The sequence below is a fragment of the Falco rusticolus genome, chromosome 3 (genome assembly GCF_015220075.1).
Source record: "Falco rusticolus isolate bFalRus1 chromosome 3, bFalRus1.pri, whole genome shotgun sequence".
In the NCBI taxonomy this organism is placed as follows: domain Eukaryota; kingdom Metazoa; phylum Chordata; class Aves; order Falconiformes; family Falconidae; genus Falco; species Falco rusticolus.
Genome location: NC_051189.1, coordinates 54,127,846 through 54,140,425, shown reverse-complemented (window position 1 = coordinate 54,140,425; position 12,580 = coordinate 54,127,846). Strand labels below are relative to the sequence as shown.

At 45.6% G+C, this 12,580-nt stretch overlaps 1 protein-coding gene across 1 annotated transcript in view; it reads right to left on the bottom strand.

Moving 5' to 3' along the window:
• KCTD1 (potassium channel tetramerization domain containing 1) overlaps positions 1 to 12,150 on the bottom strand; it is a 104,126-nt gene extending 91,976 nt beyond the window's left edge. Inside the window, exon 1 of the mRNA XM_037381067.1 lies at positions 12,063 to 12,150. The gene's annotated coding sequence lies outside the window, so the exon portion shown is untranslated. The remainder of the gene's footprint in view (positions 1 to 12,062) is intronic.
• Between the last annotated feature and the right edge of the window lie 430 nt (positions 12,151 to 12,580).

Below are 12,580 nucleotides of genomic sequence, written 5' to 3'. Positions count from 1 at the left end.
GCAGCCATCTGCGGCTGCCTGGTTTCCCCCCCAACCCCCGGCGGGGGGTTCTGTAAATACCGGGGGCCGGATTGAGGACCCTGGGGGGCCGTATCCAGCCCGCGGCCGTAGTTTGAGGACCCCTGCAGTTTAGCATGTCAATCTTGCAGTTTCTGTTCGGATACCTCGTTTGACAGGCTGCCATCATTAGTAATTAAATAAAATATGTAGAGAGTGAATGTATTTCCGATCAGCAAAGACAGATGGGAGGATAAAATGCAGTCCCTGTAATACCCTTGTCATTTTTAACTGCCCCTTTGATCCACTAATTCTCTTTCAGATATTTAAATTTCTCATTTGTTTGCAGAAATATGTCTGTTTGCACTTGAAATTTCCTCTCAGTCCTCCTGTTTTCCATCTTTCATTTTTCTTTGCCAGTTTACGTTCCTTTCTTTTGGGTTAGCCAGGGCCAGGTTTCCTTTTCCCGAAGGTTACCTGTTTGGATCATCCTACTGTGTTTGTTTTTTCTTGCCTTCCTGCTTCCTTTTTGGTTTCGGGGTATGCATACCTTCTGTGATGCAATTATGGTATGCTTAAGTAGTTCCATGTTGAAGCTAAGGATTGTAATGTCTTCACTTCTGACTCGTTTCCTGCTCTGTACCTCTTTCCAACCCTCTCCTCCCTCCAAATCCAAGGAATTTAAAGGATTAATTGCAGTGCAGTTTAAGTGTTAGATAGCTATTAGATTTCTGTCTCCACCCTAGGAGGCTTTGCATGATGTTTTGCATTTCTTGTGTTTTACCAGGGTGGGGGTATTTGCATTAGCTTCTTTATTTAAGACTGGCCCAGACCCAAGTGTCTACGCTTCCAGAAACCGCATAAAATGCAGTTGTGACACAAACAAAATGGCAAATGCAATTTCAAATAAAGGTCCTTCCAAAGCACTTTGAAGGGAAATGACAAATTCAGATTGGACAGACCATTTGATGCTGAAGCATTCTTCAGTAAGTTCAAGGGCACTAGCAGGGTTTTGGAAAAAAGCTGGATGTGTTATCAGGCTGGTACTTTCCAGGAAGGGAGGAGTTGCTTTGCTTTTTTTACACCATGATCCTGTTTAACCAAATCTGCTAAACAAGAAACTGGGAAAAGAGTAAGAAAAATCCTGGTTTAAACCCAAGAGACACACATGCTTTGTTTTAGCATCTCCCTGGCATAGTAGGACACACTGCTTTGATCAGTTTCAAAAACCATGCACAGCTCTGGAACCAAGAGGAACAGAAGAGGCATTTAAAGGAAAATGCCAAGAACACTGAGAAGGGGGGAAACGAGAGGATCTAGGAGGAAAGAAGTGACATCTTGCCTTCTGCTCACACACTGAAAATCAGAGTATGATCTGTACAGGAGGTGAAAAGGAGGAAAAATGAGGAAAGGGTCAGACAAGGCTCTGAATACAAACAAAAGGTTTGCATATAAAGGCAGGCCATAAACAACACCAAATCTGGACTGCACAGCTGCAACCAAATCCATGCAGGTCCATCTTAGAGCAGAGGACCTGGGAGTGTTTCAAATCTAGATGTTTTAACCCAATCCCACCCCAGCTCTGCTTTGGGCAAAAACCTGCTTCCCTTCCCTGTGAGCTGGCACAGCAGCCAGGTGGCAGCTGCGCACCCTTCGAGCCACATTCCTTGTTGGGATGTCTTGGGAAAACAGAAAGCATCAGTACCACCACACAGAGCAGAGGTCACTTCAGCAGTGTCGTTGACTTCAACATAGTGGTATGGGGCATATTTGGCTGTGGCTAACTGAAGTCAATGGGAAAAGTGTCCTTCCTGATGTAAGTGCAGGACTGAGACCTCAATGGGAAGGATGAAGCAGCCCTCCAGTCTTATATTAAGTTCTCTGTGGCCTTGGCAGCAAGGCAACATTATGTTCATTTGACTTCGGCTTTAAAAGGATATGTTTAAAAGAGAAGAATAGCACCAACATATTTTTAGGGCAAAGAAAAGGAAAAAAAAATACATATACTTTGAAACTGACCCTTGGCAGCCTGTTTAAAAGAGCTTGAAACTATCTGAACTACACACAAAAAAAAAATTAAAAAAAGAAAAACATGCCCACAAGGGCTTAAAAATCACTTCAGTAATAGATGACTTTTAACTCTACATCAGAAAATGTTTGGCAGGCATAATTTTAAAGTGTTAGGGAAATGTATGTGATAACTGCTTGGGTGAAAGAGCAAATGTAGTCCACAGTGAGATTTATCAAATGTTCACATAAGCAATCAGAATCTGGCAGGGCCAGCTGCCCGTGGAGAGGGGCAAAGAGGATCAAAGCTCTAAACTTTGAAAATTTAATGAAGCCCACTGATTTCTCACAGGAAATATTTCTTTGAGCATGTTCATGTGTCATGGGAATGCTAGTGAGCAGAAGGCTCTGACAAAATGCCAGCTATAAGGCATCAGGGAAACAAAGCCCTCCAAGCCCCACCAAAGGCCAAACCACCCTTTTCCTCTTTTAAAGCTGCAAAGATGCTTGACGCTCCAGCACTCCTGAGCATCCTTATGTGTTATCCTTAATGGCACAAACAGGCCTATTGACATGATCGGTGTTATCGGGAGAGTCTTGTAGGTCTGGCCCCTTTTCAAAGAGACCAGAAGAGCACCAGGCTTCCCAGGCTTGCACGGGAATGTGCGCAGAGGCTTGAGCGAGCCAGCAAAAGGAGCAGGCAGTGCCATCTGGGTATTCATGGGAGCAGTAGCTGACTATCTGCTTACAAAAGGAAAGGGGGGACATCAGGCAAAAAAGGAGGTGCAGGGCTAGGGGGATAACAAGCAGACAAAGAAATGCAGTTTAACCCAGAATTTAGTTATCCTTAGTTTTATGCTACAAATATCTGTGCAGCTTGCTTTTGCTATTCTGCTGGAGTAGTGTCCTATCAACGTAGTATATTCTTTTAGCACCTTTGGTGGCCTAAGATGTTTTTAAAAAAGTAGGGTTTATAGTTCAGACACCTCAAAGATCTCCAGTGCTTGAGACATGGCCGTTTTGCAGCAACTGATGACTGGGAACGTGTTTGCTTGTGAGATCCCTTGGAGCACGGGGCTGTGACAGCAGTGCACACCCAGCTGCAGTGCTGTGGGCTTCTGTGTGCCAGAAACGACGAGGCACTGAATGAGATGCCAAGGCAGTGAGGTGCCCCAGACCTGAAGCCGGCTTTCGGGGAGTGACAGAGGTGCTAGAAATATGTAGCAGCCAGGCCTAGCTGAAAACATCAGAGGAGGGAACCAGATGGGTGAGTCTTACACTCCTTGTAAGAGTCTTGACAGGTTGTGGCTAATTAGTTCATTTAGACTAGACAAGCCAGCAATACCTCGGTCTTGATCCCACATGTGGGAAGTATGAGCGGGAATGAAGGGTACCCAGTGCCTCGCAGGAATAGGCCATGTCCTACATGTAAAAGGTCAGAATTTGATTCTGTTTTTCACTTAAAGTAGGTCTGCGCTGGCTTTGAAAGTCCCCAAGGACACATGGAAGTCATGTGTCTGTTTGGCCCAAATTGTTTCTAACTCATACTTTCCATATGAAGTTCACCATAGAATAACAAAGTGAAATGACTTAATTGAATTTGTTTGGAACCCAGTATCGAGAGGGGCGTGGCAAATAGAAAGCAGTCAAATGCCATACAATCAAACAGTTAGGGAGAAGCTACAAATTTCAACACACATGCAGCTGCCTTGTGGAAAACCAATTGAAACTACTGCATTTAATATTGCTGTGCTTCTATAATAATTTCCATCCAGCCATGGAGAAACACTTAACATATTTTGCTTAAAATTTCCCCATACCGTTTCCTGGGTCTAAAAGGGGAACTGTGGATCTCTGCAGCTAAGTGATTAGCCCAAGGTCATAGGGCAGGAGATCTGGAAGCAGAACTCTGCGCTCTCAGTGATGTACTTTAATCACAAGACCATCCTTCAGTCTCCTTCACGCTGATGACTTTGGAACTAGCTTGAAAAGATCCAGTGAGACACAACGATGGGAGTGCTAGATAGCTACGCTAGATAGCCAGAGGCAACAAAAATTATTAGAGACATGTGGGGGTATTTCTAAACAAAAAGATTAAGGCCAGAACTATTTCATTTAGAAAGGAAAACAGTAAAAGATGATAGAATTGAGGTATATAAAATAATGAATGGTGTGAAGGAGAAATCAGATGCCCTTCATAAAACAAGAGGGCACCTAACAGACTTTCAAAAGGCATTAGCTTATAAATGGATAAGGGTATCACTCTCCAGCTTATCTCTAAGCAATCTGCGGAACTCTCAGTTGCAGGACATGGATGTAAATAGCTCAAGAAGATTAAGGAAAAAAGGAAAGATTGTATACAGATTGTAATACAGATTTCTGAGCTTAAGAAAATACTTCTTCAAAGCTACAGTTTTCCCCTGAAAGAACCACTCCTTACTTAAGAAAGGACGCTTTTTTTATTCCTGATTGAGTCTCACCTGCCAGAGTGCAGAAAGCCCAGTAAAAACTGCAGCTGCTTTCTCCTACATCCCCAAAACAGGAACACTCCTGCCTACACATTTTTCAGGAAGCCTCCTCCTCAGAAGAGCATCAACAGCCTTAGAAATTCAGTTTTCTGCAAATACCAAAAATCATGTCCTCATTTTGCCTCCAGAAATCCCAAGCTGTCTGCACCACAGAGGCCAATGTAAAGAAAAGCTGGAGGATGTGGAAGATTGCACTGTCTCCGTTCTTTCCCCCTCAACTCCCATCCGCAGTCACCTCCAAACTCCACTGCTTCTTTCCCTCTTTCTCCAGAGCCAAGCTGCAGATCCATATAAGATCCCACCTGGATCTCATCAGTGACCACCTCTTGGATGTCTAGGGTAAATCCATCAGCCTTTTCTTTGTCTACACAGAATGGAGCCCTAACTGTCCAGCTTTCCCTTTTGACTCTGTTTGAATCCCTCCACTGGTGCTGCATCTGCCAATTTTCACCAGTCTTCAAGGCTCTCCCTAACTTCCCTGCGTCTGTGAGCTCTCTTTGATAATCAGGGTGTTAACTGTCCTCTGTCAATCTAGCCTGCCCTTTTCTCATCTTTTCCTGTAAGGGCCTTCATGCCTTCACCTACAGTCACCAGCTGGTACAGCTGCCTTGACATCACCTGTAAGTCCCAGTCTGATACAGATGGTAAGCCTGTCTAACCCCTTCCCTGTCACAGCACTTACAGTGAAACAGGCTGGTGTCAAATCTGCCTGTTACTGGCAAGCTAGCAAGGTCTGTTCACCTTGTGTGAGTGGTCCTTAGTGCATGGCTTATCTCTCTTCAGTGTTTAGAAAAGTTTGGTATAATGGGTACATAATGGGCTACAGAAATGGTAATCATTCTCTGAATTATTCAGCACTGGTCCCTGGTGCGGAATGGATGGACCATCAACCTCTCTCAGGACACCTTAACTAAACCTCTAGGTGATTCTTGGCTTACTTAGAAAGCAGTACACTGTGGGGAGACCCCCATTTCATTCCTTGCCCTGGGTCTGGGCAACAACACTCCTCCCTCCCTCCCTCCCTCCCTTCCTTGACACCTACAGAGTCTCTGGCTCTGTGATCATGCTGATGGGCCTGTATTCCCGCACAGTACCTCTTCCACCTAACACCGCTGCCAAGTTCAGTTCACACAGGGCAATAAAGCTGTTTTTATTTCTTAAGAGCACTTTGCCTTAACTTTGAGCTACTTTAGCAGCCCCCAGATACTTTAGTTTCCAACAGTTATTTATACGTTCTCAATGTCTGCCGCTCCCCTGCTCCTCTGGCAACACTGATAGCAGGAGCTATTATTAATTACTTGTTGAATACCTGCAGTGCTCTGCTGCAGCAGGAAACACAGTCCTTCCCCACCAAGATTTAAAAGCTAGGTATACAAGTAAGCCAGTACACAGAAAATTTGCTAGGTGATTGGATGATGAAGAGGATGTTTTTAAGCTGATGTTTGTAAGAAGGTGAGGAAAAGAGAGAAGAGTTCTCTGCTCATGTTTCTCCATTAAATCTCTCCTCTCCCTGTTACAGAGTATGATGAAAATAAAGTGAATGCCACTAAATAAATCTGATGAAAATCGTAAGCTTTAAAATTCTAACTTGGAGAAAATGAACAACTATAGAAAGAGTAACAGTTGTGCAGCTGGAAATGAGAAGAAATGAAGGATCCTATCCAACAAGCAAATTGGAAATTCATCTCACTAACAAACACACAAAATTTTCACTGATCATAAAACTGGACATTGACTGAGGATTGTTTTATGGGAAAAAATCAGTTGGGGTTTTTTTTAGTTATTTTTCTGTCAGGATGGTCTTTTTCAAATTTCCATCTAATGAATATTCAAAATAAAAAGTGGGTTTCTAGTGTGAAAAAGATCTGGTTTCAATTTTGTAAAAGAATCTCAAATTGTTTTCTGGCAGGTTTGTTTGTTTGTTTGATTAAATATATAATAAAATGTATTTTTTCTTTAAAAAACTAAATGTTTTTTCCACTGACATAAATGTTGATGAAAAAATTTCGTCAACCATAGCCTATTGGAACTGTGCAGGTAAGGGCACTGAGGTAAAGGGTTGGTAGTGCTTTTTTTGTAAACACTCTTCAAGTAGCCCAGATCTTAAAGACATGCCCAAAGCAGAGTATTACCAAATTCAAGGTCTCACTTTCAATGCTGAATCTTCTAGACAATGTATCACGAAGTGTCCTGGGCAACTATTGCCTAAACAGGGCCAGTTTACGTCCATGTTTATTGTCATCTAGCTTGAACTGTTTCTTCTCTTCTCTCTGCGATTCAATGCCTGCGTGCATTTATAGGGAACAGTCATTGCTCTAGATGAAGTTTCACCCGTGCCTTACACAGAAGTATTAACATTTCCTCATGACTGCTAGAAATACCTCCCCTAAGAAAACGTTCCATCATTTCTGCCTGACCCAATCATGTGGCTTCACAGTTCTTCCATAAGAACTAAAAGCTATGACACATGAGGTCTGGCAAAACCTACTACAGCAGCAGCAGACAGTTTTGTCTCCACACCAGCTGCCTGTTTGACAGCGGCAACCACAATCACAGTCAGGAGTGGGGTGCACACGCCTGAGCCTACATACTACCAGTTGCTGTCCTGCATGTTAGCTATCCTGCAAATCACCCTGAATTACACTAGAGAAAACAAAGAAAAACCCATAGATGCCTATACTGAACCTGAGGTTTGAGGCAGAACTGAGTCATAAATGCTGGCTAAGGTGGAAGGACCGCAATTGCGAAGGTCTCATTTGAGAATGAGCAGCAGAGCCATTAACCTTGGTGAGACAGAACTTGTTTCCCTATCATCTTGGGGCAACCCTGCTGTGCAGTGTTAGTTTTTTGGTTTTTTAATGGCTGTTCCTTATTCATGAGTGTGTTGGGCAAGGAAAACCAGTTGAGTAAAAGCCACTAAATAATTTGTCAGGATGAGTTGTCCTTTGCCCCAACAGGCACTGCTAAGGTTTGCATCCCTCCCTCACCCATAGACTCTGGCTACATAGAAACCACCTGCAAAGCCGCATTTGTGCTAACCTGCCAACCACATCAAACCGGTAACTTCCACTGCCAGTGGGGTAGGCAGCCAGATGAAAAGCTATCAGGAAAAGGTTATCAGGTGAGCCATTCATTTCATAAACATGGGCTTACAACAACTGAACACGCAACAGCATCAACTTTGGTTCAGTTGGATATGGGATGTTGTTTATTTGATTTCTGGATCAAAAGCATGGTTAAAATGCACATTAGAGCATCCAAGATTATTAAAGCCACAACATAGATCATCAATATGGAATGTGCTAATGGCTTTCACATAAAATTTTTTTTGAAGGTGTTATCAGCTAGGAAGATAGGAGTCACTCCCTCCTCCCACCTATAGACATTCTCCAGACGTGTACATATTTTTTTCAACTTAATTTACCAGGGAAGTAGCAAAAGAAGATACCTTTGCCTGCCTAAGTAGTAAAGGTGGACAACGTAAAAATGAAGATGTGCCTTTTAGATTTTTCTCCTTCAAACTTAAAAACATGAAAATGTATTCTGTGGAAGGTAGAACAACAGAAATCTGTACTGTAACACAGAAAGGCAAATGAATTCTTTGTGAAACAACACAGAAGTCAATGGCACTATACCAGAGATGAATTTTACCCAGGCTGTAAAAAGAAAACATAAGTGCAACACAGACCAACAGAAGAGATTCCATTTAAAGTAAGAATTATGTTTCTATCAGAAAAAAACCACCAACTAACTAAATTTGTTTCCTGGAAGGAGATCCAACTTGGCTCTGCTGCAGCAGTGTAACAGGATCCAAAATAAGTAACAGCAGGCATCTCCGCTAAAATTTGCTTCTGATCAACATTATTTTTCCTCTGGTACCAGAGAGGAGTTGAACACATACTGCAAGTGAGGCACAGTAGTTAACTGCACAGAGCATGAGAAAGGGGGCCAAAGCTCTGGCATTTAAAACTTGGCTCAGCCAGGGCATCAGTACATGGTCTTAGACAAATCACATACACTTTGTGGGGCCAATTCCCACCCAAATCCTTCCCATTTCAGACATATAAACTCTTTTTTTTTTTTTTTTTTTTTTTGGGGGGGGGGGCGGTCTTAATTACACCCACATTCTGTGTCTGCTTCCCCACACATTAAGATGCAGGGTCAGACCCTCATTGCAGAGGTGTTAGCAACACTGAGGGACTATCAACTCGCTGAAGTACCAGCATTTTACTAAATCCAGCTGATGACTACTTACACAAAAGCAGGAACTTTTTATTATGCTTTAGTGGTGGCAGTTTGTATATACCAGCACACATTAATAAATGAACAGCAAAGCACCATAATCACAATCTGTGCATCTGTGTCTGTTTTATGGTATCCTGAAAATGTTTCTAAAGTAGTTGGAATACAGAAAGCAGAAATTATCATTCCTTCCCAGCTGGACTCATGTGAAATGCTGTCTGATTGTGACTGGCAGATTTGATATTTTGTTAATTGTGAGAGACCCCACTTTGAATAATGTACTCACATTTGTTATGATCACCGAGTATTTCCCTTCACATCGCATTTTCTCCATACATAAACTTATCATAATCCAATAAAAAGCATATGTGAGCAAGTCATCTACATGCAGCCTTTCCTCTATGCAGTGGAAAGGTTGGCTTTTTTGTACACGATGGTCATGCAATTTTTCATTTCTGCCTGGGTGACATCTACAATGAATGGAAGTCTTCCTCATGCAAAATCATTTGTTCTCAGGCTGTTCCTACATAAAACTGAAGGCTTCATTCAGAGACATATAGTAAGAAGTGCTTCTTGGAAATCAGTAACAAAAGCTGCACTAAGCATGAGGAAATTGTTCATTAAAAATAACAATAGCAAAAACCAACTAGGGAACTGATGTGACAGATGAAATTGGAATTGAGTGGTGTGTGGGGGTGTGGGTGGGAAGAAGAATCAAAAGCAACATAGTCACTAAAATTTCACAGGAATTTGTCTTCTAAAAGTTAGAGGTACACCAAATATTACTCCCAAGATCTTGCATCTAATTCAGTTATGTTCAAAATGGAATTTAGATGAAGGCAGTGTTTCTAAGGGACAGAGCAACACCTGAAGTCCGAATCTGACTTAAATCCAGAAGAATTCCACTGAAATCAGTGGTTACAGCACTGCAAATCAGCAAGAGATCTAAATCTGTCCTAGCTGATTCCAGATCTATCTTTTATTTGCTATATGGCTTCAGGCAAGTCAGTGACCTTCTTTTTATTTTTCAGTTTCTCCATCCATAAAATGGTGATAATACTGCTTGTAATACATGAAGGTTGGGGGGACTACTTAATTCCCTGACGTGGTTTGGATACAAAAATTGCTGGGGATCAATCATTTTTGGTTGCCTCCACCACCTTTATTGACTCTTTATGATCTTCATACTCGGGTTTTTGTTTCCTTGCATATTTTCTTTTAAAAACCATGAGCCATAGCCTAGAATCCTTATTCAAGTTTTACACTGTTTACTTCCATGGCAGGATTCACATGAGAAAAGCAAGTCCAAAATTTGGAACTTGGCCTCAACAACAACAAACTGCAAGAATATTTCAAACAAAACTCAGAAATCACTGCAGGAAATGAATCCCGTTTACATTCGTTTTTTAGAGCGCAGTTATTAACTGACCCACTGACGCCCCAACAACAAGGGCACAAACAAAAACGTCGCAAATCCTTCCTCACCCTTATTTGAATAACGTACACGGCGCTGGTATTGGCAGCAATAGTCAACGTCGTTCAAACAGTGAAACCGGGAGGGAAAAAAATAATAAATTTAGAACAACGCAACCTGAAAACACCCGGGCGTCTGACAGCTCTGAGAGGGACCTCTAGTGTGTGCTAGAACATTTTGTGTTGTGCTGCGGGCGTAATTAATACACCAAAATCACCGCAGTCATTTTGAATAGGCGAAGGGAAGTTTCGCCCAGTGCCGCCGACCTGCGGGGCGAGCATCCCTGCGCGGCCGCTGCTGAACGCGACCGGCACCCATTAAACTGCCACCGTTTTTTTCCCGGACTCGGCTTGCGGAAAGCAACAACTTGCTCGGATCATCCCGGAGTTTTCCCGCCGCGCTCGCCCGCCCCCCAGCCCCCCCCCCCCCCGCAGCGCGCAGACCCCGGCCGCCTCCGCCGAGCCGCCCCGGCGCTGGGCAGAGGGGGAGGAAGATGAAGATGGAAAGTTGCGTTTCAGGCGCAGCCTTTCCACTGCGCTGTTTGACAGAGGCACAAAAATAGCAACTCGGGTCCCCAGCCCCAAAGCGCCCGCGCAGCCCGCTGCCGGCCCCGGCGCCCTCCCGCACCGCATGAGGCGCTGCCCCGTCCCTCCGCGGCGGCCGGCGGGCAGGGCCGGCGGGTATCGCAGCCCGCGCCGCTGAGGGGGGAGGCAGGGAGGGAGGGAGGGAGAAGCGTTTCGCCCATTTTTAATTTGCCCGAACAATCCAAGCGCACTCGCTGCCCGCGGGGCATGCTCGAATAAACTTGTATCTCGCTGATTGGAAACAGGCAGCGAACGGCTTTTTTTCTACACACACACACATACACACACATACACACACACAGCCCCCGCGCCTTTTTTTTTTCGTTTTTGAGACGGCGGACGCGGCTCTCTCTCTTCCGGGACGGCGGCGGGCACTGAGGGACGGGGCAAAGCGGCGGGGCCCCGGGGTGAGGGGGGGAAGCCACCGCAGTCCCGCCGCCTACAGCGGCGGCGCCTCAGCCGGCTCATCCCCCGCGGCTGCCGGGGGCCGGCGGGCAGACAGGCGGCGCAGAGGAAGGGCGGCCGCTGCCCCGCGGCCCCGCCGCCTCACCCCGCGTGGGGGAAGGGCCGCGGGGCCGCCCTTCCCTTCGCCGCCCCGGCAACAAAGGGCGCCGCGGGGGGCTCCGGAGGGGGCGCGCCGCGGAGGGACGGCGGCGCGGGGGTGGGGTGGCGGTAAGGTGCCTCCCGCTCGCCCTCCCTCCCTCACATACACACAATGGCGGCCCCCTCCTGCAGCCCGGCGGAGAACAATGCCATCCGCACACCCCCCGCGCGAAAATACACACATTTAAAATACATAAATCCCCCCCTCCCCCTGCGCACACCACCCCCTGAGCCCCCCCGGAGAGGCGGTGGGGAAAGGAGGAGCCCCCCGCCCGCCGCGCTCCCCCTCCCTCCTTCCCGCCCTCCCGCCTCCCCGCGGCGCTGCGCGGGGGCGCGGGTTGCGCGGGGGAGCGAGGCGGCCGCGCCGCGTCCCCGCGCGGGGTGCGAGCGCCCGGCACATGCGTGGAAGCGAGCGGCGCCCGAGTCCCTCCGCACCCTCCGCTGCAAACAACAACAATCCCGAGCAGCCCTTACCTGGAACATCGGAGCCGCCAAAGTGTCCCTCTTTTTTTTTTTTTTTTTTTTTCCCCTACCCCCTCCTTTTTTTTTTTTTCTTCCCCCTTCTCCCTTTCTCCCCTTCCCCCCCGCCCCCCCGCACCACCCCCCCCCCCCCCCCCCCCAACTCACACTTCCGATATTTCTCTCTCCCGGCAGCGGTCTGCTCTCCTCGCTACACCAGAGAGAAATGCAATAGCTTGGCTAAGGTAGACAGAGCAAAATACAGAGAATAGTTGCTCCAGGGCTTTGAAACCCCTCAAGGCAAGGATCAGGATACAATTAGCTCATGTCTCTACCTCCAGTCTGAATCAATCTCCGAAATAAAAGTTAAATTAAATTAACTGATCACACGGGCATAAAATTGATCTCCTTCGAAACGTGCTTATATATATATATATATATCATGTATTTTTTTTTTAGGATTTTTTTGGTAGAAAAAACAGTCTCATTCCAGCCTCCAACTTGCTTTTTACTCTCCTCTTGCACAGAAAAGCTGATTTTAATCGTTGTGATTAGTTTTGATGTAACGTTTCCGCGGGCGATTTCTGCAAATGGATGGAGTGTTTCTTTGCCAGAAGAGGGAAAAGCAGCAGATGATGATAATTATAAGGATTGTTGGTTGTTTCTTTCTTTCTTTCTGTGCCTCT